Source organism: Pongo pygmaeus, chromosome 22, assembly GCF_028885625.2.
Source record: "Pongo pygmaeus isolate AG05252 chromosome 22, NHGRI_mPonPyg2-v2.0_pri, whole genome shotgun sequence".
Classification (NCBI taxonomy): Eukaryota; Metazoa; Chordata; class Mammalia; order Primates; family Hominidae; genus Pongo; species Pongo pygmaeus.
In genome coordinates, this window is record NC_072395.2 from 56,804,408 (window position 1) to 56,827,701 (window position 23,294).

General features: G+C 47.3%; 1 protein-coding gene across 3 annotated transcripts in view; it reads left to right on the top strand.

The window, feature by feature from the left end:
* Positions 1-23,294, top strand: part of AGPAT3 (1-acylglycerol-3-phosphate O-acyltransferase 3) — a 121,543-nt gene that overhangs the window by 2,205 nt on the left and 96,044 nt on the right. The window contains exon 2 of one of the 3 annotated variants that reach the window (XM_054468565.2): positions 21,835-21,980. The exons of the other annotated variants lie outside the window; for them this stretch is intronic. The gene's annotated coding sequence lies outside the window, so the exon portion shown is untranslated. The remainder of the gene's footprint in view (positions 1-21,834; positions 21,981-23,294) is intronic. 3 annotated transcript variants of the gene reach the window in all.

Sequence of the window (23,294 nt, forward strand, 5' to 3'; positions counted from 1 at the left end):
GGAAGGGGAAGATCAGAATGTGTGTTTGAGAAGAGCCTGATTTCCTGGATTCCTTTGGAGGAGGGGTGTCCTTAACTCGCCCAATCACATTTACCCTGTTCATCAACCTTTAGCCCCGCTTAGGCTCTCTCAGTGCAGACCCCACCGCGGAGCCCCTAGTGCTTGGCACTGAAGAGCCAGTGCAGGTCTGTTGTCACCATCAAAACCCACCTCTGGTAAATTCAATGGCTCCTGCTTCCACGCTTTGCCTCCCTCTCTGGCCTTGTCAAAAACTCTTATGATTTCCCTGTGATAAGGTATCGCCGGTGGACTGGTGTTTCCAGATCACAGCATGGGACGTGATTGGCTACATTTGACTGTTTCCTTTTTAATGACTTGTTTAATGTGAGATCTTTAGCTACTTCATCTCATTGCAAGATTTTTGTTACAATAAAGTTGGACTGAGTTTTCTAAAGACAGTTGCTCAGAAATTTCATGGGAATTTACTTTTGGTTAACCGAAGAGTGTTTGGGGTTTTAAATGGGTCGTTTCAAGTGGTAAAGTAACATGACCATGAGTCGTCCGTCCTTCCTAAAACCACTTCATAATAATTTCAAGATTAATTCTAAATTACCAATTTCAAAATGCTGCATTTTAGGCAAATGCATTAATTGTTCACCTTCTGACAGGCTTTCATTTAGTCATTTAGAAGTGGCCACGTTTTGATTATCTTTGTCAAGCAAAGTGCAGGAGACGGGCACTCTAATAACCTTGGGACAGTGTCTGTGTTTAGTTTTGAAGGCGGGAAGGCCGAGTTGATGGTAAAAGTTGGCATTAGTTCTTTCTGTAGGGCAAAAGTCTGTACCTGGCTATTAGGCTGTGTGGATGCTGGGGTTAAATTGGCCACATCTTTTCCCAAGCCTAGGTAGAGGATTGCAGATAGGATATGTTTTAAATGTTACTGGTGGTGAATTGAAAGCAACACAAGTATCCTTCAGTGTGTGACAGGCAGAAATCTCCCTCCTGGCTGGCGTGCCCTGTGTCACTTAGGACTCAAAGTGGAGCTGGGTGCTCTTGGTGGGACAGTGTGCCTGCAACCCAGAGGCCTGTCCCCAGTGACTGGGAAGGCCATGCATCATTGCTAGAGATGGTCTCGATTCCTTTCTGAAAGCGGGTAGGGAATGAAATGCATAAAAAATAACAATAATGATGAATTATAAAATGAGCAGCAGTAACAAGCTGTACAAGGAAATACCTGTCCTGAGATTGGTTACTCACCCCTGACTGTCTGCCCTCCTGGTTCTCGGCCAGGTGCCGGGAGCTGAGTACCAGCGCTGCAGCCACGGTGGCTCTTGTTATCTTCCTCATGTCCTATTAGCTGACCTGACACTAAATCTGTCACCTGCTTTATGACATGCTTACTTTATTATTTTATAAGCTCCTCTACATCCCTGTAAGGAGAGTGGTATTGCCCCATCACACAGAAACTGACAGAGACACTGACATGGGAAACTGAGTGGGGAAGTGTGGCCAGCATCTCAGCTTGGGCAAATCTAGATTTAAACAAAGGTCCTATAGAATCCAAAGCTGTTATTCTTTCCACCAAACCACCTTGATACTCATAAGATCCAATAGATGAAAATCTACATTTCTGGAACGGAGACTAAGTCATTGGCTTCACATACACATATTCATTTAAACACTTTTCACTTGTAGAAGGCCATACTTTGTTGGACTGGGGGCTCTGAAATCTCCATCTGAATTGATAGAAACGGATACATGCTGGATATGGAATCAAGAAGAAAATTAATTCAATTGACGTAAATTCATCTATGCTCAGCTTTTTATGGTACACTTGGTGGGAGTAAAATGAAGAGCTGTTTATTGACTCCTTATGGGAACAATGTGCTGATGATTGGGTTAAGCTTTCATAGATTGATTTCTGATTTAGGCCATTGTCCTAGTCTAATTGGAGTGATTGATTGAGTGAACAAATGTGCATTTTATTAGGGAGCTACACATAATTTTTGCATTGAGAAATTAATCAGTTGTTATACTTTGTAAAATATGATGTAATAGCATTGATTTTTGCCAAAATAGACAGAAGTCAGATTGTTAGAGGAAGACCGCATCAGTTTGGGTTACTCAGTTGTCAGTTTGGGAAGCAGGTGCCGAGATGAGATGGGATGGGACGTGCAGGAAGAAACCCTGCAGAGGATGGTGGGGGAGCACCAGACCTCCAGGCAGGTCTGACCCCCGTGAGAGGAGGCGGAGGGAGCAGGGCTGGGGAGGAGGAGGCTCAGACCCAGCCCTGAGTTAGGTACAGCCAGCCCAGTGCCGAGTGGACCCCCAGGGTGGCCCTGCATGAGTACCCTCTTTGGTCATTACCCCTGAAGGGGTCCCGAAGGTGTCTCAGCAAGGAGGCTGTGGCTCACCTGTCTCCTCACCTGTCACCTTGAAGCGGCTCTCTCTGGCAGAGCTCCATGGCGGCCTCAGAGACAGATTTTAGGGACTTAAAATTTTATGCATTTATTTTAGAGGTGGGGCCTCACTGTGTTGCCCAGGCTGGACTCGAACTCCTGGGCTCAAGCGATCCTCCCACCTTGGCCTCCCCAGTATCTGGGACTGCAGGTGCTGCCACCACGCCTGGCTAAGTTTAGTGACTTGATAATCCACAAAAACAAAAGGAACAGTAAAGACAATCCCAACTGTGACTCACTATGTGGCACGGGCGGGTGGGATTTTGGATTAGTTTTAGGAAGCGAACCACAGCCATCCTCCTTGGACTCCCTGCCGTGGCTGGTAGTGAGCTGGTGCAGGGAGGCGAAGTGCTGGTGTTCTGGGAATTTTCAAATGCACTACAGCGATCAGGACACACGTGTTTCAGTGCACACAGCTTATTTTCAGTTTTCTAAATCAGGAGCTTATTACTACGACTTAAGTTCTAGAACATTGGTTAGAAAATATGTTTGTCGTGCAGTCAGTTCCAGCTCCAAGCTAGCATTGCATTTTCCTGGAGCCCCAAAGTCTTTGTAACTTTCACTTCTTTTCTTTAAATGTTAGTGAATTATTGGGTCCCCGGGCGGTGGTTCACACTTGTAATGCCAGCACTTTGGGAGGCCGAGGTGGGTGGATCACTTGAGGTCAGGAGTTCGAGACCACCCTGGCCAACATGATGAAACCCCCATCTCTACTTACAAAAAAAAAAAAACAAAAAAACCCAAAAATTAGCCAGGTGTGGTGGTGCGTGCATAGGTCCCAGCTACTCGGGATGCTGAGGAAGGAGAATGCCTTGAACCTGGGAGGCGGACCTTGCAGTGAGCTGAGATCGTGCCACTGCACTCCAGCCTGGGAGACAGAGCCAGACTCCATCTCAATAAATAAATAAATAAATAATTGTTAGTGAATTATTGAGTATATAATGTTTCTTTTTGGTGAACAAAGCTATACAGGAAAATTGTAAACACAGATTCTGACAGGGTCCAGCTAGGAAGGTAAGTGAGGATGCAGACATGAGGCCTATGAAGGGGTGGCTGCGGTGAACATGAGTGAGAGACTGAGCAGCCTCTTCCACAGGGTCTGGCTCACCTGACCACCCGCCACTGACCCCAGCTGAGCAGGGCCCGGTGGATATAGGACCAGGGTGACTCCATCTTTAGTCTTCCGAGAGAAGCCAGATATCTGGAGTTTTATATGCAATGTATTTATTTTTAACAAACTGCACATGCCAAATTACAAATGTTGCCACCTGAATTCAACTGGGGCTACTATTTTTACAGTCTCTGGGCTACAGTATTTGTTTATTTCTTGAAATAAAGTAACTGAACTAATTAAATGAGGACAAAACAGGCACTTCCAAAATGCAGGAAGAGAGGGGAAAAAATCCCAAGAATTTATGTGCAGATGAAACCAAAAGAATCATTGCCTCTGTCTCAGGGATGGCTGCTGGAAACAGCGTTCTCTGATGATGCTTAGAGGAAAGGAGAAGGTGGTACTAAGAGAATAAGCATCAATTGGAAAACAACATAACTCCATGTGTCTTTAAGGGCCTACAGGAGACCCTCCCATAAGATCTATGCAAAGATAAAGCCTGCAAAAAATAACGTTTTCAGAATGCATCCATACATTTACCAGAAGCACTTCTAATCTTGACCTGTTTACATGGAATGTTCTATGTCCATGTCTCGGGACACACGTGATCCACATACTCGTCAGCACTTGGCATTGCTGTTGATTTTCGCAAAGACAGTAGATGCAAACTGTTGTGCAGTTGTGGTCTTGATTTACGCCTCCCTGCTGGATGAAATTGAGCATCCTGTATATTTATTGGTTATGTGTGTCCTTCCCTGTGAAATTCCTGTTCATGTGCTTCATCCATTTTTCTTTTGGGTTATGTCTTTTTCTCACCTATTCCTTATATATAGTTTCCATATTATATATTTCTTTATAGATTCAGGATGTTCATCTTTGGTTGTAATGTGTGCATTATATATTTTTCCCAGTTGGGTTTTATCTTTTCACTTTTTTTGTTTTGGTGAAAAGATAGTTTTAATGTAATGTATAATTTTATCCATCTTTCTTTTCTAGGTAGTGCCTTTTGCATGTTACTTTAAGTTCTTCCCAATTCTTGGGTCACAAATGTATTCTGTATTTTTCTGTAGAAGTTGTAAAGTTTGCTTTCTCTGCTTGAGCCCTTTATCTCTCTAGAGTTGACTGTGCAGGTCTTCCGAGGTGTCTTTTGATAAAGCACTGTGGTATTTCACATTCCACCTGACACTCTGTGCTTACATTTATTCCCAGGGGCCCTTATTATTGTTCTTGCTTTTGTCAATGGTGTTTTTTTTTTGAGACAGAATCTTGCTCTGTCGCCCAGGCTGGAGTGCAGTGGCAGGGTCTCAGTTCACTGCAACCTCTGCCTCCCGGGTTCAAGTGATTTTCCTGCTTCAGCCTCCCGAGTAGCTGGGATTACAGGCATACGCCACCATGCCCAGCTAATTTTTGTATTTTTAGTAGAGACAGGCTTTCACCATGTTGGCCAGGCTGGTCTCGAACTCCTGACCTCGAGTGATCCACCCACCTCGGCCTCCCAAAGTGCTGGGATTACAGGCGTGAGCCACCGCGCCAGCCGTAAATGGTGTTTTTTATTTTTATTGATTTCTAAGTCTTTGCTGGTGTTCTGTAGAAATGCAGTTGACTTTTGGGTATTGATTTAACAGCTGATCACCTTGCCATTGCTTAAAATTGATTTGTAGATTTTGGGGATTTTCTCAGTAGACATTCATGTCATGTGGGAATGGTGAAGACTCTGTTTCTTTATATCTTTCATATTTTTCCTTCCTGTTTTGCTGCCTGGGCCAGGCCCTCCTGAGCAGGGCTGTATGGAAGCGTGACAGGCCATCCTTGTCCTCTTCCTGATTTTAGGGAAATGCTTCTACCATGTTGCCTTCTGGTGTGAGTACAAACAGTGGCCACTTAGTTCCAAATCGTCCCACTCTGCCTCCTTGAAGCAGAGGAGGCCTGGTGTGAGAAATACAAACGAAGTGACCCAAAAGCAAGGAGCTGGAGAGATGGAAGATCCACTGCCATGGGTCACCAGGGAGGTGCAGAAACAAAACCACAGAGAGCCGCGGCCTCCCCCTGCCGGGATGGCGAAACTTAAAAGACTGTGGGGACAAGTGCTGGAGAAGATGTGGGGGCAGACGGAGCACTGGTGCCAGCGTGGCTGCTTTGGGAATGGCAGGAGCTGCAGGGAGATGGCATCAAGTGGCAGGTGCACCTGCCGTGTGCTTCCCGGGGGACATGCTGAGGTGTTCATAGTGGCATGTGTGTGTTAGAGTCAGACCCTAGGAGCTCTCTCAATGCCTGTCTCCAAATAAAATGAAAAATAACCTCGTGCTACATTCACCATGGAAAGGGGAAGGAAGTAGCTCCTCCAGGCCACAACATGTGTGCGCCTCCAGAGGATAATGCTGGGTGGAAGGAGTGAGCTGCAGAAGTGTGCGCAGCACCGGACTCCAACAAGGTGAAGCACGTGCACCACCAAAACCCATGTGCCCTGAGGACTCTGGCTCTAGTACCTGGAAGGAGAACACAGGGCTTCTGCATCCTCTGCCTCCCGGGTTCAAGCGATTCTCCTGCCTCAGCCTCCCGAGTAGCTGGGATTACAGGCGCGCACCACCATGCCTGGCTAATTTTTGCATATTCAGTAGAGACGGGGTTTCACCATGTTGGCCAGGCTGGTCTCGAACTCCTGACCTCAGGTGATCCTCCCACCTCGGCCTTCTAAAATGCTGGGATTACAGGCAGGAGCCACTGCGCCCGGCCCAAGTTGTCAGTTTCTTGATACAAAGGTCAGAATATTTTATTAATTTTTAAATCTCTACTATATCTGACAGTAAATCACCCTTTTCATTCCTAAAATGGTTTTACCTTTCTTTTCTAGATTCATCTCACAGAGGCTCATCTATTTTATTAGTGTTCACAAAGAACCAGCTATTAGTCTTGCTGATTTTCTCCACTGTGTCTTTGTTTCCGTATCAGTAATTTCTGCTCATTGTCAGGATTTCCTTCTACACTCTTTGGGTTTATTCTGGTGTTCTCTTTCTAGGTTACTGAATTGAAACATTTTCTTTTCTATTTTCTCTAAGCTTAGTTTCTTAATTTTCAACTTTCTGTCATAAGTATTTTATTTTATTTTTTGAGACAGAGTCTCCCTCTGTCACACAGGCTGGAGTGCAGTGGCGTGATCTCGGCTCACTGCAACCTCCGCCTCCCGGATTCAAGTGGTTCTCCTGCCTCAGCCCCCTGAGTAGCTGGGATTATAGGCATGTGCCACCATGCCTGTCTAACTTTTGTATTTTTAGTAGAGACAGGGTTTCACCATGTTGGCCAGGCTGGTCTTGAACTCCTGACCTCAGGCAATCCACCCACCTCGGCCTCCCAAAGTGCTCGGATTACAGGCGTGAGCCACCGCACCTGGTCCTGTCATAAGCATTTAAGTCTATGTAGCTTTCCTACTTAGTTCTGCTGTACTGTTGTCTTGTTTATTTTGATATGTAATATTTTCATTGTTCAGCATTTTACAATTTTATTCTTCCATGATCCATGAATGCATTTATGTCCAAAGGCATTGAGGATTTTAGGTTGTTTTTATTATGATTTCAGCTGAAAAGATTCATGGGCAGACGGATATAGTCTGTATAGCACTGAGTCTCTGGCATTTCTTTAAGGATTGAATTCTATTATGTATCTTCTGGCTTATAAAGTTGCTGTTAGGAAGTCAGCTGTCATTTCGATTGTCCTTCCTGTGTCAGTAGTAAGCTTTTTGTCTGGCTGCTTTTATAGTCTCTTTATTTCTGGTGTTTCTCAACTTCACTGTGGTCTTTCCAGCATGGATTTCTTTTTATTTATCCTGTTTTGGATTCATTGTACTTCCTGAAGATAAAGTATCACGTCTTTCAGCAATTCTGGAAAAATTTCAGCCATTATTTTGTTCAATACAGTCATTCTGCGGTATCCACTAGGGATTGGTTCCAGAACCCACCATGGATACCAAAACTAGTGGATGCTTAAGTTCCTGATACAAAATGGTGTCGTATTTGTATATAACCTGTGCACATTCTCCCATATATGTATTTTTTTCTTGTTTTTTGAGATGGAGTCTTGCTCAGTCTCCCAAGCTGGAGTGCAGTGGCACGATCTTGGCTCACTGTAACCTCCGTCTCCCAGGTTCAAGCAATTCTCCAGCCTCAGCCTCCTGAGTAACTGGAATTACAGGCACCCACCACCACGCCTGGCTAATTTTTGTATTTTTAGTAGAGAAGGGGTTTCACCACATTGGCCAGGCTGGTTTTGAACTCTGACCTCGTGATCTGCCCTCCTCGGCCTCCCTCCCTTGTATTTTTAAATCATCTTTAGATTACTTATAATATCTAATACAATGCCTATATATAATTTCATTAATGTGGATTTAACATAGTAGAGAGCAGCAAATTCGAGTTTTGCTTTTAGGAATTTTTCCGCCCAAATATCTTCGATCCACAGTTGGTTGAATCCACAAATGTGGAACCCCTAGATATGGAGGGTCAACCATACAGCATCTGCCTTATGCTTTGCTTTCTCATACCATCCTCCCAGCCACTTAAACTCTCGTTCATGTTTTTACCTTTCAGTCTTTTTATGTTTCATTCCAGGTTATTGCTTCAGCTCTGTCTTCCAGTTTAGCAACTCTATCTTCATCTCTATCTACTGTGCTATTTAAATATATATACATTTTTTTTGAGATGGAGTCTTGCTCTGTCCCCCAGGCTGGAGTGCAGTGGCGCGATCTCAGCTAACTGCAACCTCCGCCTCCTGGGTTCAAGTGATTCTCCTGCCTCAGCCTGAAGAGTAGCTGGGATTACAGGTGCCCACCACCATGCCCGGCTAATTTTTGTTATTTCTAGTAGAGATGGGGTTTCACCGATTTGGCCAGGCTGGTCTCAAATTCCTGACCTCAGGTGATCCACCCGGCTTGGCCTTGCAAAGTGCTGGGATTACAGGTGTGAGCCACTGTGCCCAGCCTCTGCACTATTAATATTTAACCTGTTATTGTTGTTCTTCTTTTTCTTGTTTTTTTTTGTTGGTAGAGATGGGGTCTTGCTATGTTGCCAGGGCTGGTCTTGAACTCCCAGGGTCAAGTGATCCTCTCACCTCAGCCTCCCAAGTGCTGGGATTACAGGCACCATGCCCAGCCTAACCTGTTCTTTTAATTTTCTTTTTTTTAATGATTATATTTTTCATTCCTGAAAGTTCTTTTTGTTTCTTTCCAAGTTTGCCTCTCCTCTTGTTTGGTATTATTTTCTTTACACTTATTTTTATTTTCTCTTTATGTCTAAACATACTTATTTTCTATACGTTAACTAATAATACCAAAGTAATACCGATAATAATATTAACAAATACTAAAATTTGAATTTCTTGAGGGTTGGACTCCGCCACTTGTTCTGCTGCCTCTTGTTCACTGATGCTTGCCTGTCACACGCTTTGTGATTTTGGATTGTGGGCTCATTTCACGTGGGCTTTGTCTGTAGATTCCTGCAAGGCTTGAAGGGAGCAAAGCCTCCCTGGAGAAGCCCTGCTCCTGCCAGGAGTCCAGGAGTGGGACTGATCTAGAATTACTTCAGGCTGATTTCCTGGGCTCACAAAGGGGATGTCTAAAGATGTAATTGACTTAGATGGAAAGTGACCCTACAGCAGAAATCTGAGATTGAAGAAATTGCTGATGGTGGAGGTGGATCTACATAAATCCTGATGAATGAAACCATAATGGACAGTAGAAGGAATGTCACAGATTAAATATACCAAAATGACCGGGCTGTCTGGGGTGGGAAATTTTATCTAACTCTGAAACTACCTGGTGGAGGACAACGTGTAATTTCCAGGGTGTTTAAAGCTGGGAAGCCTCCCCACTGAGCACATCATTATCAAATGCTTTTCACCAGTTTTTGTTTTGTTTTTTGTTTGTTTTGTTTGTTTCTTTGAGACAAAGTCTCACTCTGTTGCCCAAGCTGGAGTGCAGAGGCACGATCTTGGCTTACTGCAACCTCCGCCTCCAGGGCTCAAGTGATTCTTGTGCCTCAGTCTCCTGAGTAGCTGGGACTACAGGTGCGTGCCACCACGCCCAGCTAATTTTTTGTATTTTAGTAGAGATGGGATTTGACCATGTTACCCAGGGTGGTCTTGAACTCCTGAGCTCAGGGGATCCACCCGCCTTGGCCTCCCAAAGTGCTGGGATTACAGATGTGAGCCACCATGCCCAGCCCACCAGTTTTAACAATTGCAAAATGTGACTCAGATTTTGTCCTTATAAACTTAACTTTTTGTCGACTTCCCTGTCATCCATCCCACCTGAGATGCTTTCTGCTACTTTAGCATAGGCAGACTAGGTTGCCATTTCAATTGGCTTTCTTCAGATGACTTTTATTCGGTAGCTGAAGAACTGCTGTACATATACATGGCATATGCCAGTAATAGTTAAAGGGCATGTGAGGTTTCAAAAGTAGAAAATAAATGTGAAGAAAAAGACTAGGAAGCACCTGAAATGGTGCTATTCTTTTTATTTTTTTTCTTTTTGAGATTCGCTCTTGTTGCCCAGTCTGGAGTGCAATGGTGCCATCTTGACTCACCACAACTCCCGCCTCCTGGGTTCAAGTGATTCTCCTGCCTCAGCCTCCTGAGTAGCCGGGATTACAGGCATGCACCACCACGCCCTGCTATTTTTTTGTATTTTTAATAGAGACGGGGTTTCTCCTTGTTGGTCAGGCTGGCCTTGATCTCCTGACTTCAGGTGATCCACCCGCCTCGGCCACCCAAAGTGCTGGGATTACAGACATGAGCCACTGCGCCTGGCTGAAATGGTGCTATTCTTGGGATCTGGCTGAGGATATCTTCCCAGCAGGCCCATTCCCATCCGTTGTTCTGGTACCACCATCTTGTCCCCTCTATCTTCTGTCTCCACTGGTGTCCAGGACAGAAACCCGGGCCCCATCTATGACCCCCTTCCTCCATCTCCCACACCCCCTTCCCCATCTATGGCTCCTTGACCCTCACGATTCCCCCTGCCCGCCTCCTGCCCCACTGCCAGCCTCGCCTTCGACTGAGACTGCCCGTAGTCTTGCGTGGGGTCGCTCCAGCTCAGCTCCCATCACACTTGTTCCCCACAGCACAAGAGGCAGCGTTTCAGTGGCCCTGTGCTTTCCCCGCCACTGCTTGCTCAGCACCCCCGTGACAACGCCTGCTGATGTCAGTGTCCCCCGGCCTCACGCTTCGTACCCCCACACCCGGTCTTCAAGCTGCCCCACTGGCCATACTCTGCCTTGGACCTTAGCCTGCCTGGAACACTCTTTCTCCTTTTGCCTGGTGACTTCGACCTGGATGTCACTTTGCTGAGGTGGCCTGCTCCTATCCCGAGTGTGAGTTAGATATACACACACACTTAACGCACAACGGAGTCGTGTCGTGGCTCTGTCTCTGCGGCCTGCCCACTTCAGTTCGCATTGCACTGCTGACTTTCCCATTTGCCCCCTCGAGGGAGGGCTGCACTTGGCTCCACTGTGTGGACACAGCCAGCTGTGGCCAGCCCTGTCAGTGGACACTGATGCCGCTGCGTTTTCCCAGTTATAAATATGATGGGCATCCTTGTACAGTTCTTCTCTAGTCAATGTCTTGAAGGTAAATTCTATAGGTGGATTGCTGAGTAAAGAGTCTTGCCATTTCAAAGACGTTAGACACGTTGTTGCTGATTTACCCTCTGCAAAGATCATGTTTGTTTCTACTCACACCAGTAGTATTTGAAAGAATGACACTGTTGTAGATGTTTAATAGTTTTTTATTTCCATTTGTCTTTTTTTTTTTTTTTTTTGGACACAGAGTTTTGCTCTGTTGCCCAGACTGCAGTGCAGTGGTGCTATCTTGATCTTGGCTCATTGCAACCTCTACCTCCCGGGTTCAAGCGATTCTTGTGCCTCAGCTTCTGGAGTAGCTGAGATGGAAGTTGCATGCCACCACACCTAGCTAATTTTTGTATTTTTTGTAGAGATGAGGTTTCACCATATTGGCCAGGCTGGTCTCAAACTCCTGGCCTCAAGCAATCTGCCCACCTCAGGTCCTAAAGTGCTAGAATTACAGGTGTGAGCCACCATGCTTGGCTTGTCTTCTAGTTTTGAAATTCAACATGCCGCTGGCTGCGGTGTCTCAGGCCTGTAATCCCAGCACTTTGGGAGGCTGAGGCGGGCTGATCACTCGAGGTCAGGAGTTCGAGACCAGCCTGACCAACATAGCGAAACCATGTCTCTACTAAAAATACAAAAACTAGCTGGGTGTGGCAGTGTGTGCCTGTAATCCCAGCTTCTCAGAAGGCTGAGACATGAAAATTGCCTGAACCCAGGAGGTGGAGGTTGCAGTGAGCTGAGATTGTGCCATTGCACTCCAGCCTACAACAGAGTGAGACTCTATCTCAAAAAAAAAAAAAAAAAAATCCAACATGCTAAGACTGAGTAAAGCTTCATCTGCTGTGAATATCGTATAAAGCATAGTTGATGCTGTACGGTATTTTATTTCAGCTGTGAAAATGGACCGTGGGTGTCTGGCTGTGCTGGAGGAGGAGTCTGGTCTTTCTTGGTCGGAAGTGCTGGGTGGCCTTGGGCTTGGAGGCTGGGTCGTGGGGCTGTGGCCCAGGCAAGTTTCCTTCTCTGCTCTCGGCTGTGCACCTGTCTCCTTGTCTGTTCTTCCTCAGCAGTTTGTGAGGCTGCACATGTGAAAATGCCTTGTCAATGGCACAGTGGCACGTGGACCTGCTGCGCCGTGTGCGTGTCAGGGCGGCCATGTTGTGTGTGGCTGTCTGCACTCTGAGTCCTGGCTGGGCTGCCCGGGGATGATGGCACTTAGGGAAGAGTGACTGCAATCAATGAGCACCACGTTGAAAAGCAGAGCAATCTAGAAGTGACAGCCTGAGCTCTGCGCCTTTGTCCTGAGCTGGCTTAGGACCTCTGGGCACCCGGTACTCTTGCTTCCCGTGAGCTCCCATGTCCCCGCATCCTGGCATGTGGGCCTCTCCCTACACTCCTGGGGTGGAACGGAGAGGACGTGGGTTCTGCCCATCTCTGTTACTGTTTATTCTTGAAGAACAGGGCAGCATGACTCCGGGGCTGAGGACGCAGCCCTGCATCTCTTGCGTCCCCGGGCATCTCAGGAGCACTGTGGAAACTCAGGGTGTGGACTTGAGCTTTGACATCAGTTGGCACTGGCCTTTTGCACCCACGAAACTGGTGTTTGTCTGTGGCCTTCCAGGCTGGTGCTGTGTTCCTAGACCAGCATCCGATTCCCCTGCTGCTGAATCACTTCATGGCTCAGCACAGCTGAGGGCAGCAACTGTTGTCCCCTAGAGCCCGAGATCTGGGAGCAGCAGGGGCGGCTGCTGTTCCTGTGGAACACACCGGAGAGGCATCTGCAGGGGCGGGGTGGGGCCCCTGGTCAGCCTGTTCTTGTCTTGTTCTGGTGCCACTTCCTCAGGTATGCGAGGGCTGCCTTTGTAAGTCACTGGTGGGAAGATGGGAAAGGGCCTCTGTAGGTCTCTACTGCCAGGAGCTCAGCTTTGATCTTGAGTGCTGGGGGCTGTCCAGCTTTCCTGGCAGGGATTCTGACGACTCAGAGACGGTAGCTACCCTTTTCCCAGTGGTATTGCCACTGAGTGTTGGGATGGGTCACAGCTATGTCTGTGGCCTTTTGCAAATCAACTTCAAAATTGCAAATCAATCACATTTATGGTAGGACAGATTCATTTCACAATGATTTTGCCAATTACCTTTGTTATTTCCACTCACATATATCTCCCCAAAGTGGAAACAAGGACATGTCTAGAGACAGGCGCTGGACGTCTCCTGCTCACTGGCATTAAGTGGGCAGGCGGCTTATTGCTGAGTGATGGTCCCTGGACGTTTCCAGTCGACTGTGTTTGACATGGTGGTGAATTGGACTCATGACAGGTGGCAATATGTTAACTGTTCGTAGCAGGGAAGATTTGTTTTGAGGCTGGCGGTTTGATTACAAGTTGGTCATTCTTAATGCCAGGGAGGGGGAAGAGAGAGAAAGTGAGAGAGAGAATGAATGAGAATAAATGTAAGAACTGTTTTTGGAAAAAAAGAAAATTGAGAAGGAAGTGATAGTAATTACTAATTGTTTTTACTTTGTCACTTATTATGTATTTATTTCCAGAAAGGGATCAGTTTTTTCTTCCTTCCAAGTTTAGTGGAAGAAAAAGAAAACTGGAAGTATTTAATAACTTTGTCATAATTTTTATTTTGTGCCTTGTGATTACATTGTATTTTGGGGAGTGGGTCAACTTTTTCTTAAATTAAGAAATGCTTTATATGAAAACACAGACATAAAGTATTGAACCCCTGCACCTGCCTCAAGTGGAGAAATTAACCACTATAAATACTTTAGAAGGCAAAGGGTTGGTGAAGCTGAAAACTGCTAAAATTCTTAACATGCAGACAGAAAAGGGAGGTGGGAAGGATGTCGCCCTCAGAGAACCTGTCATATCTCAGCCTGTGCTGTCTGGGGCGGACGGCATGAGCCACGCAGCCCACAGAGCCATGCTGGAAACATGGCTGGTGGGAACTGAGATGTGCTCGTAGTGTGAAATGCACGCCAATCTCAGAGGCTTAATATGAAAGAGAATGTAAGTGATCTCATTCATATTCTTCTATATTGGTTACATGTAGAAATGATAATATTTTGGATATACTGGGTTAGATAAAATGTATTATTATTATTATTTTTCAGATGGAGTTTTGCTCTGTCGCCCAGGCTGGAGTGCAATGGCACAATCTTGGCCCACTGCAACCTCTGTCTCAGCCTCCTGAGTAGCTGGGATTACAGGTGCACGCCACCACGCCCGGCTAATTTTTATATTTTTAATAGAGACGGGGGTTTCATCATATTGGTCAGGCTGGTCTCGAACTCCTGACCTCAGGTGATCCACCTGCCTCGGCCTCCCAAAGTGCTGGGATTACAGGCGTGAGCCACCATGCCCGGCCTATTAAAAATATTTTTTTGCCAATTTCTTTTTACTTTTGACTGTGCCCTCTAGCAATGTAAAGTTGCACACAGGCTGGCATTTGCAGCCCACGCGTGTTTGCCATGTTGGCGTGGTCCAGGGTCTAAGCCACTGCAGGGGCAGAGCCTTGTTCCTTGGGTGAGTCCCTCATCTGGGGGCCCTGTGCCCAGGGCTGAGGGAGTGGTCAGTCTCAGCCTGTCATTCCCCGCCCTGCTGGGCCCCACGTCTCCTTTGCATAATGGAGGTAATGCAGGAAAATGCTTAGAGCAGGGTCTGACGAATGTGTTATTAGTGCTCTGTGTTATTAATAAAGCATTGTGATGTCTCTTGTGCAGTATGGAAATAGGTCTCGTAGATTGCACCCAGGATTTCAGATTGACACGTATTTCCATCTGGAAACTCTTGCAGGCATTTGCACTGGGAGATGAAGTGGTCCCTGCTGGCTCAAGCTGCAGTGACAGGGTGGTGGGGGTAGACTCAGTCCCTTGCCCGGGTTGGCCAAGGCAGGCTTCCTCTTCCTCCCTGAGGTGTGTGTTATGGGAGGTTTCATTCCTGGAAAATCCAGTGTCTATGAAACCAAGACACATGGCATTTGCTTCAGAGTTGGAGTCAGATCTGAGCCCGGAGGGCAGGTGTCTGGTAAGACCCATGAAGGGTGCGTTTCAGCCCCCCTCTAAGAACCAGCAGTGCCTTCCATCACTGCAATAGCAAACACCCCTCCAGAAACATCTAGGGCAGCGAACAGTCACATCCGGTGAGACTCAACTGGATCAGAGGGCCCTTGGGTCTCCTCCAGCCATGGGTGCCCTGGTCTTGGGGGGTGGTGCCCCTGGGTGGGGCTTAAGGAGGTAGCTGCCCAGTTCTGCCTGTTGTCTCCATCCTCAGGGGCCTGGGGCAACTGCTGGCCACCAAGCAGTGTCCAGTGTCATAGCCCCTCACTTGTCCTGTGGGGCCACCCATGAGCTGCAGGATTCCTGGTTAGCCCCAACACCAGGCCCACACCTCCACGCAGGCCTGGAAGGCAGGAGAGAGCAAGCTTTCTCCTCCTTTATTTGTGAATTATCAGCACCTAGAAACTTAAGAGGGCAAATGCTGAATTGCTGGAGACTGTGAAGCTGTGACACACACGGAGTTGCTCCTTCCCTTCCAGGCTGGGATGCTGGCCTGCGGAGCCTCCTGCCTGGGTCACTCCAGTATGCGTGCTCCGTGGCCACCGTGAGGCTGACCTGCCTCAGACACCCTTCTCCTTGAGCTTCAAGGGCCTCATGGCCTGGACCTCCATGATCAGCCAGAGGAGCCCAGAGTCCATGGTGGTGTGGCCTCCTGCCCACTCTGGGACCCCAGGGAGAGGAGCCTGTCCTCGCTGAGCCTCCGACGCCAGTTCTGAGCCTCTTGGACAACATTTTCTCTCCTGTTTACAAGTAGGAGCTCCTTGCATAAATAAGATGGGAAAAACCCCTGCAGATGACATGGCCTGAGCCCTGGGCCCCGGGAGCCGTTTCTGTTCCTTGTCACTCAGCCTGGCCAGTCCTTGAGTTTTTCCCCAGAGTGTCCTCAATAAAGAATAGCAAGCCCGGGTATTTTCTTCTGGTCAGTATTCTGTTTTTTTGTTTTGTTTTGTTTTTTGTTTTGGAGATGGAGTTTTGTTCTGTCGCCCAGGCTGGAGTACAGTGGTATAATCTCGGCTCACTGGAGCCTCTGCTTCTTGGGTTCAAGCGATTCTCCTGCCTCAGGCACCCAAGTAGCTGGGGTTACAGGTGCCTACTGCCACACCCGGCTAATTTTTGTATTTTTAGTAGAGACGGGGTTTCGCCGTGTTGGCCAGGCTGGTCTCGAACTTCTGACCTCAGTCAATCCACCTGCCTTGGCCTCCCAAAGTGCTGGCATTACAGGTGAGAGCCACTGTGCCCGGCTAGTTTTGTATTTTTAGTAGAGAGACGGGTTTTCTCCATGTTGGTTGGGCGGGTCTCGAACTCCTGAGCTCAAGTAATCCACTTGCTTCAGCCTCCCAAAGTGCTGGGATTAAAAGTGTGAGCCACCACGCCTGGCCAGTGTTCTGGTCTGTTTGTGATGGGTGTAAGAATCTGTCTCTTTAAAGAGGTACATCTGGCCAGGTGGTTACCTCTGTCACCAGAGATGAGTCACCCTGTCTCAGCTCGCAGGGCTTCCTGGACGTTCCCAGATAGTCCCCAGGGCTGGAGGCCTGTCGAAGGTGTAGCTCCGCCACGCCCTTTGATCTCTTCCTCCTCTCCTCTTCCCCTCCTTCCCCCTCCTTCTCCTTCCTCCTTCCCCCTCCTCCTTCCCCCTCTTCCTTCCCCCTCCTCCTTCCCCCTCCTCCTTCCCCCTCCTTCCCCCTCCTCCTTCCCCCTCCTCCTTCCCCCTCCTCCTTCCCCCTCCTCCTTCCCCCTCCTCCTTCCCTCCTGCTGAGGGCATTTGGCCTCATAGATAAGTGATTTCTAATGAGCTCACTGTTTTCCGATGGTGGGTGGGGAGTGACTCTGGGCTTTCCGTGCTGCCTCTTCAGCCTTGTCCCTGTTTTCTGCTGTGCGGAGCACGGCCCTTTCCTAATCCGAAAGAGCTGCACAGTCCCTTCCTGTGCTGCCTCTGGTCTCGCCCAGCTGGCTGTGTTGTTGCGGGACGTGGGGCCCAGCCTCCTGCTCCTTCAGAGGCCTGGGGCGGGTGAGGCTGGGGTGTCCTGGTGCTGGATGCAGGGGTGCTGTGGTGCTGAATGCTGGGGTGGCCTGGTACTAGGTGCTGGGTGCCCTGGTGCTGGACTTTGGGTGCCCAGGCACTGGATGCTGGGGTGGCCTGGTGCTGGATGCTGGGTGGCCTGGTGCTGGGTGCTGGGTGGCCTGGTGCTGGATGCTGGGTGGCCTGGTGCTGGGTGGCCTGGTGCTGGATGCTGGCTGGCCTGGTGCTGGGTACTGGGTGCTCTGGTGGTGGATGCAGAGGCAGGGCTATCTGTGGGTCTGCCCTTGGGTGTGGGGCAAGCCAGGTCAGCATATTGCAAAGCACAGGTTGGGCTGCTGCTTGTGTAATTGTCTCATTGTCTCTGCTCTCTCCCTTCTCCCACCTCACCTGGGATAGATCCGAGTTAACAGTGATGTCTTTGTTTTTTGTCAAAAGCATCATACTCATGCCCTGTGGCATTCTCTTTAAGGGAAGCGCTGGTTTTACTAAAGATGTGCTTCAATGCATTGACGTGGGGTACTGAGCAAGGCAGGGAACCTGGCCCCTGAATTGTGTACACTGGCCGGCTGTGCTCCCCTGACCCTGCGGCTAGACCTCAAATGGCGTCCCCACCTCCATCAGCCAACTGCGGCCCCTCTGGTAGCATGGAGCTCGCAGAGGCTGGGTGCAGGAGGCCTGGGCCTGGGCCAGACAGGTTCCCTGCACAGCTGCTTTTGCGTCATTGATGCAGATGCAGAGACTCACTTCTTTGTTTCCTGTGTTCCTAGTTGGTCTCCAGTTCTTGAACAAATAACTTTCAATTACAATTTTTTTCTCTACCTATGATTGCCAGGTTTTTTTTTTTTTGAGACAGAGTCTCACTCTGTTGCCCATATGACAGTGCAATGGCATGATCTCAGCTCACTGCAACCTCCACCTCCTGGGTTCAAGCAATTCTCCTGTCTCAGCCTCACAAGTAGCTGGGATTACAGGCGTACACCACCATGCCCAGCTAATTTTTGTATTTTTAGTAGAGATGGGGTTTCACCATGTTAGTCAGGCTGGTCTCAAACTCCTGACCTCAAGTGATCCACCCGCCTTGGCCTCCCAAAGCGCAGAGATTACAGGCATAAGCCACCGTGCCCAGCGCCAGTTTCTTATATAAGCTGACTTGGAGGAAGAAAAGGGCCTGTTGTTCGATGACTCTGTGGCCCCAGGCCCAGCCCTGCGGAAGCCTGGAGTGTACAGCCGGGGTTTGTGGCACAGGTGAGGGGAGCCACAGGTGAAGGTGCGCAGGTGCGCAGGGCTCCCATGGGCGAGGGCACCATGGCTCAGGGACGGGTAAGCAGTGTTTTCAGGAGCACTGAGGAGCGGGCCAGTGCTGGCAAGGGAGTTAGGTTGCCCGGTCGGGGGCTCCAAATACAGGCAGGGGTTTTTGCAAAGCCGGGGCAGTGACATGCCAATCGTGATGCCATAGGAAGCCGAAGCCTGCAAAGGGCACAGCAGGGTGGACGCAGCACCTGTGGCCAGAGACTGGTGGCTGAGCATGGGGGTGCCTGGCATGGAAACTCGCAGGGCTTGGAGCTGATGGTTAGGGGAGGGAGGCGCCAATATCACCTCTGCTCCTCCTGGCAGTCCCCCTGCTGTGCTATCAAATATTAGGTCTTTATACTAGATCTTTTTTTATTAAAAAAATTTTTTTTAAAGATGGAGTCTTGCTCTGTTGCCCAGGCTAGAGTGCAGTGGCGCGATCTCGGCTCACTGCAACCTCTGCCTCCCGGGTTCAAGTGATTCTCATGCCTCAGTCTCCCGAATAGCTGGGATTACAGCCATATGCTATCATGCCTGGCTATTTTTTGTATTTTTAGTAGAGATGGTTTCACCCTGTTGGCCAGGCTGGTCTCGAACTCCTGACCTCAAGTGATCCACCCGCCTCAGCCTCCAAAAGTACTGGGATTACAAGCATGAGCCATCACACCTGGCCAAATACTAGGCCTTATTCATTCTTTCTAACTAATTTTTGTACCCATTAACCTCCCTCTACCCCCATATCCTTCCCAGCCTTCTCTGTCTTCATGAGTTCAATTGTTTTGATTTTTACATCCCACAAATAAGTGGGAACATGTTATGCTTGTCTTTTTGTGCCTGGCTTATTTCACTTAATATAATGAGCTCCAGTTCCATCCATGTTGTTGCAAATGACAGAATCTCATTCTTTTTTATGACTGAATAATACTCCATTGTGTATAAGAACCACATTTTCTTTATCCATCCGTCTCTTGATGGACACGTGGGTTGCCTCCAAATCCTGGTTCTTATGAACAGTGCTAAACAAACATGGAAGTCCAGGTATCTCTGATATACCGATTTCCTTTCTTTTGGGTATATAAGAGTTAGATAGCTGGGTCACATGGTGGCTGTATTTTTAGTTTTCTGAGGAACCTCCAAACTGCTCTCAATAGTGGTTGTACTAACTCACATTCCCACCAACAGTGGTTTTCTGGAGATTTCAGAGTGCAGGAACTAGCTAAACGTGGGTACTCCAAAGCAACCCTGCTAACCAGGTCAGGGCCCAGCTCCTCCTCTGTTTTTGCAGGTGAAGTAGTACTGGCTGTCACTCCATTGCCTTCTTGGTGCCTGTGGCCACTGTTGAGCTGCAATGGCCCCAAGCCTGAAATAGTCACCATCTTCCTGCCCAGAAGCAGTCGCCAACCTCTGTTCTGGATGAAAAGACCCCAAAGAAACAACCAAATGCAGCCTAGGAACCTGGATTAGAGTCCAGGTTGAAACAGCAACTATCTCAGTGTTTCTGGGACAGCTGGGGAAATGCAAATATAGGTTGACTAATAGATGATATTAGGGACTAAGGGTTAATTTTCTTAGTGTGCTAATTTTATTGTGATGATGAAGAAGAAGGCCTTACTCTTAGCAGAGATACACTGAAATATTTGGGTATAAAGTGCTATGATGTCTGGAAGTAATGCTCAGGTGGTTGAGGAATAAAAGCGTGCGTGCGCGTGCACACACGAACTGCACTCTCCTCAAATGTTAATTCTAATATAGGTAGTTGTATACAGAGTTTATTTATTTATTTATTTATTTATTTATTTATTTATTTATTTATTTAGAGACAGAGTTTTGCTCTGTCACCCAGGCTGGAGTGTAGTGGCATTATCTTAGCTCACCGCAACCTCCACCTCTTAGACTCAAGTGATTCTCCTGCCTCAGCCTCCCAAGTAGCTGGCACTATAGGCGCCTGCCATCACACCCACTGACTTTTCTATTTTTAATAGAGACTGGGTTTCACCATGTTGGCCAGGCTGGTCTCAAACTCCTGAGCTCAAGTGAACTCCTGCCTCAGCCTCCCAAAGTGCTGGGATGACAGGCGTGAGCCACCACGCCCGGCCAATATACACGTTCTTGTTGTACTATTAATTCAACTTATCTGTACAAACTTTTCATTTAAAAAGTTGGAGAAAACATCATGTTTTAGCTTTTTGTTTGTTTATTTTTGAGACAGAGTCTCACTCTTTCACCCGTATTGGAGTGCAGTGGCACAGTCGCAGCTCCCTGCAGCCTCAACCTCCCAGGCTCAAACGATCCTTCCACCTCAGCCTCCAAGTAGCTGGCACTACAGGTGCACGCCACCACACCCAGCTAATTTTTAATTTTTTTGTAGAGATGGGGTCTCAATATATTGCCCAGGCTGGTCTCGAATTCCTGGGCTCAAGCAATCCTCCTGTCTCAGCCTTCCAAAATGTTGGAATGACAGGCTTGCATCACTGCACCCAGCTTGGTTTTACTTTTTAACATTTGTAAGGCTTTACTCCACCTGGAATTGTTTTTGTGTGGGATATATATATATGAAAGCTAATGTATGCTGGGCTTAATACCTACATGATAGGATGATCTGTGCAGCAAACCACCGTGGCACATGTTTACCTGTGGAACAAACCTGCACATCCTGCACATGTACCCCAGAACTTAAAATAAAAGTTGAAGAAAAAAAGAAAGAAACCTTAGCAGGGTAGCTAGATAAATGGTAAGATCAATCAATATTCTTATATATCAGCAACAAACAGGTAGAAAATGAATTATTTAAATACCACTTACAGTAGCATCCAAAATATGAAGTACCAGGAACACATTAAACAAAACATGGGCCGGGCGTGGTGCTTCACGCCTGTAATCCCAGCACTTTGGGAAGCCAAGGCGAGCAGATCACGAGGTCAGGAGTTCGAAACCAGCTTCGCCAACATGGTGAAACCCCATCTCTACTAAAAATATAAAAATTAGCCAGGCATGGTGGCGTGCGCCTGTAATACCAGCTACTCGGGAGGCTGAGGTGGGAGGATGGCTTGAGCCCGGAAGGCAGAGGTTGCAGTGAGCTTAGATTGTGTCATTGCACTCCAGCCTGAGCAATAGAGTGAGAACTTGTCTCAAAAAATAACAAAATTTCTTATTGATTTTAAAAATCTTATCTGTACGTTATTTCAGATTTTTAAACATTTATTTCTTTAACTTTTAGATTTTGAAGTGCACAGTCCTGTCATCTGTGAATAATGACAGGTTTTTCTTCCTTTCAGTCCTTAGATTTCTATCGACTTTTCTTGTTGTCCTGTGCTGGCATCTCCAACAAGCATGGGACTGAGGTGATGAAGGCACGTTGGCGACAGAGGGTCCTGACCAAAGGGAAGCCTTCCTTGTTACGCTGCTAAGTGAAGTGGTTGTGGTGGGTTTTTTTTTTTAATGTTCTTTATCAAGTTGAGAAAATTCCCCTCCGTTTCACATTTGCCAGGAGGTTCTGATTTGTGTTTTTAATCACAGTCATGATTGGATGTTGCCAGTTACAATGATCTTGTGGCTTTCCCCTTTTGATTTGTTAATATCATGTTAAAATGTCCCTGCATTCCTGGAATAAACCCAACTTAGCCATGATCTTTTTCATAAATTACTAGATTAGTTAACTAATACAGGCGCACCTCAGTGATACTGTGGGTTCCGTTCCGGACTTCGGCAATAAAATAAATATCACAATAAAGTGAGGCACACACATTTTTTGGTTTCCCAGTGCATATAGAAGTTATGTTTATGCTGTCTACGGCCATGCCACCCTGAACATGCCTGATCTCATCAGAAGTTACGTTTCTGCTATACTGTAGTCTGTTAAGTGTGCAATAGCATTGTGTCTAAAAAAACAGTGTGCATGCCTTAATTAAAAAATACTTGATTGCTAAAAAATGCTAATGATCATCTGAGCCTTCAGTGCATCTTCGTCTTTTTGCTGGTAGACGGGTCTGCTTTGATGTGGATGGCTGCTGAGCACTCAGGGGGGTGGTTGCTGAAATGGGGTGGCCACTGCAATTTCTTAAAATCTGACATTTTGGATCTGTGTCCCTAAAATTTGACATTTTGGATCTATGTCCCTAAAATATGACATTTTAGATCTATGTTCGTAAAATATGACATTTTGGATCTATGTCCCTAAAATATGACATTTTGGATCTATGTCCCTAAAATATGACATTTTGGATCTGTGTCCCTAAAATATGACATTTTGGATCTGTGTCCCTGTCTGAATCTCAGTTGAATTGTAATCCCCAGTGTTGGCAGTGGGGCCTGGTGGGAGGTGATTGGATCCTGGAGGTGGGTTTTCATAGTTTAACACCATCCCTGTAGTGCTGTTACTTTGATAGAGTTGTCATGAGATCTGGTTGTTTAAAAGTGTATGGCCCCTCCCCCTCTGTCTTCCTGCTGCTCTGGCTGTGTGAGATGCGTCTGCTTCCCACTTTGCCTTCCGTCATGATGGTAGACTTCCTGAGGTGTTCCTAGAAACTGAGCAGATGCCACCACGCTTCTGAAACAGCGTGGAGAATTGTGAGCCAATTCAACCTCTTTTCTTTGTAAATTACCCAGTCTCAATTATTTTTTTTTTAAGACGGGGTCTTGCTCTATTGCCCAGGCTGGAGTGCAGTGGTGTGATCTCTGTTCACTGTAGCCTTGACCTCGTGGGCTCAAGCGATCCTTCCACCTCAGCCTCCCAAGT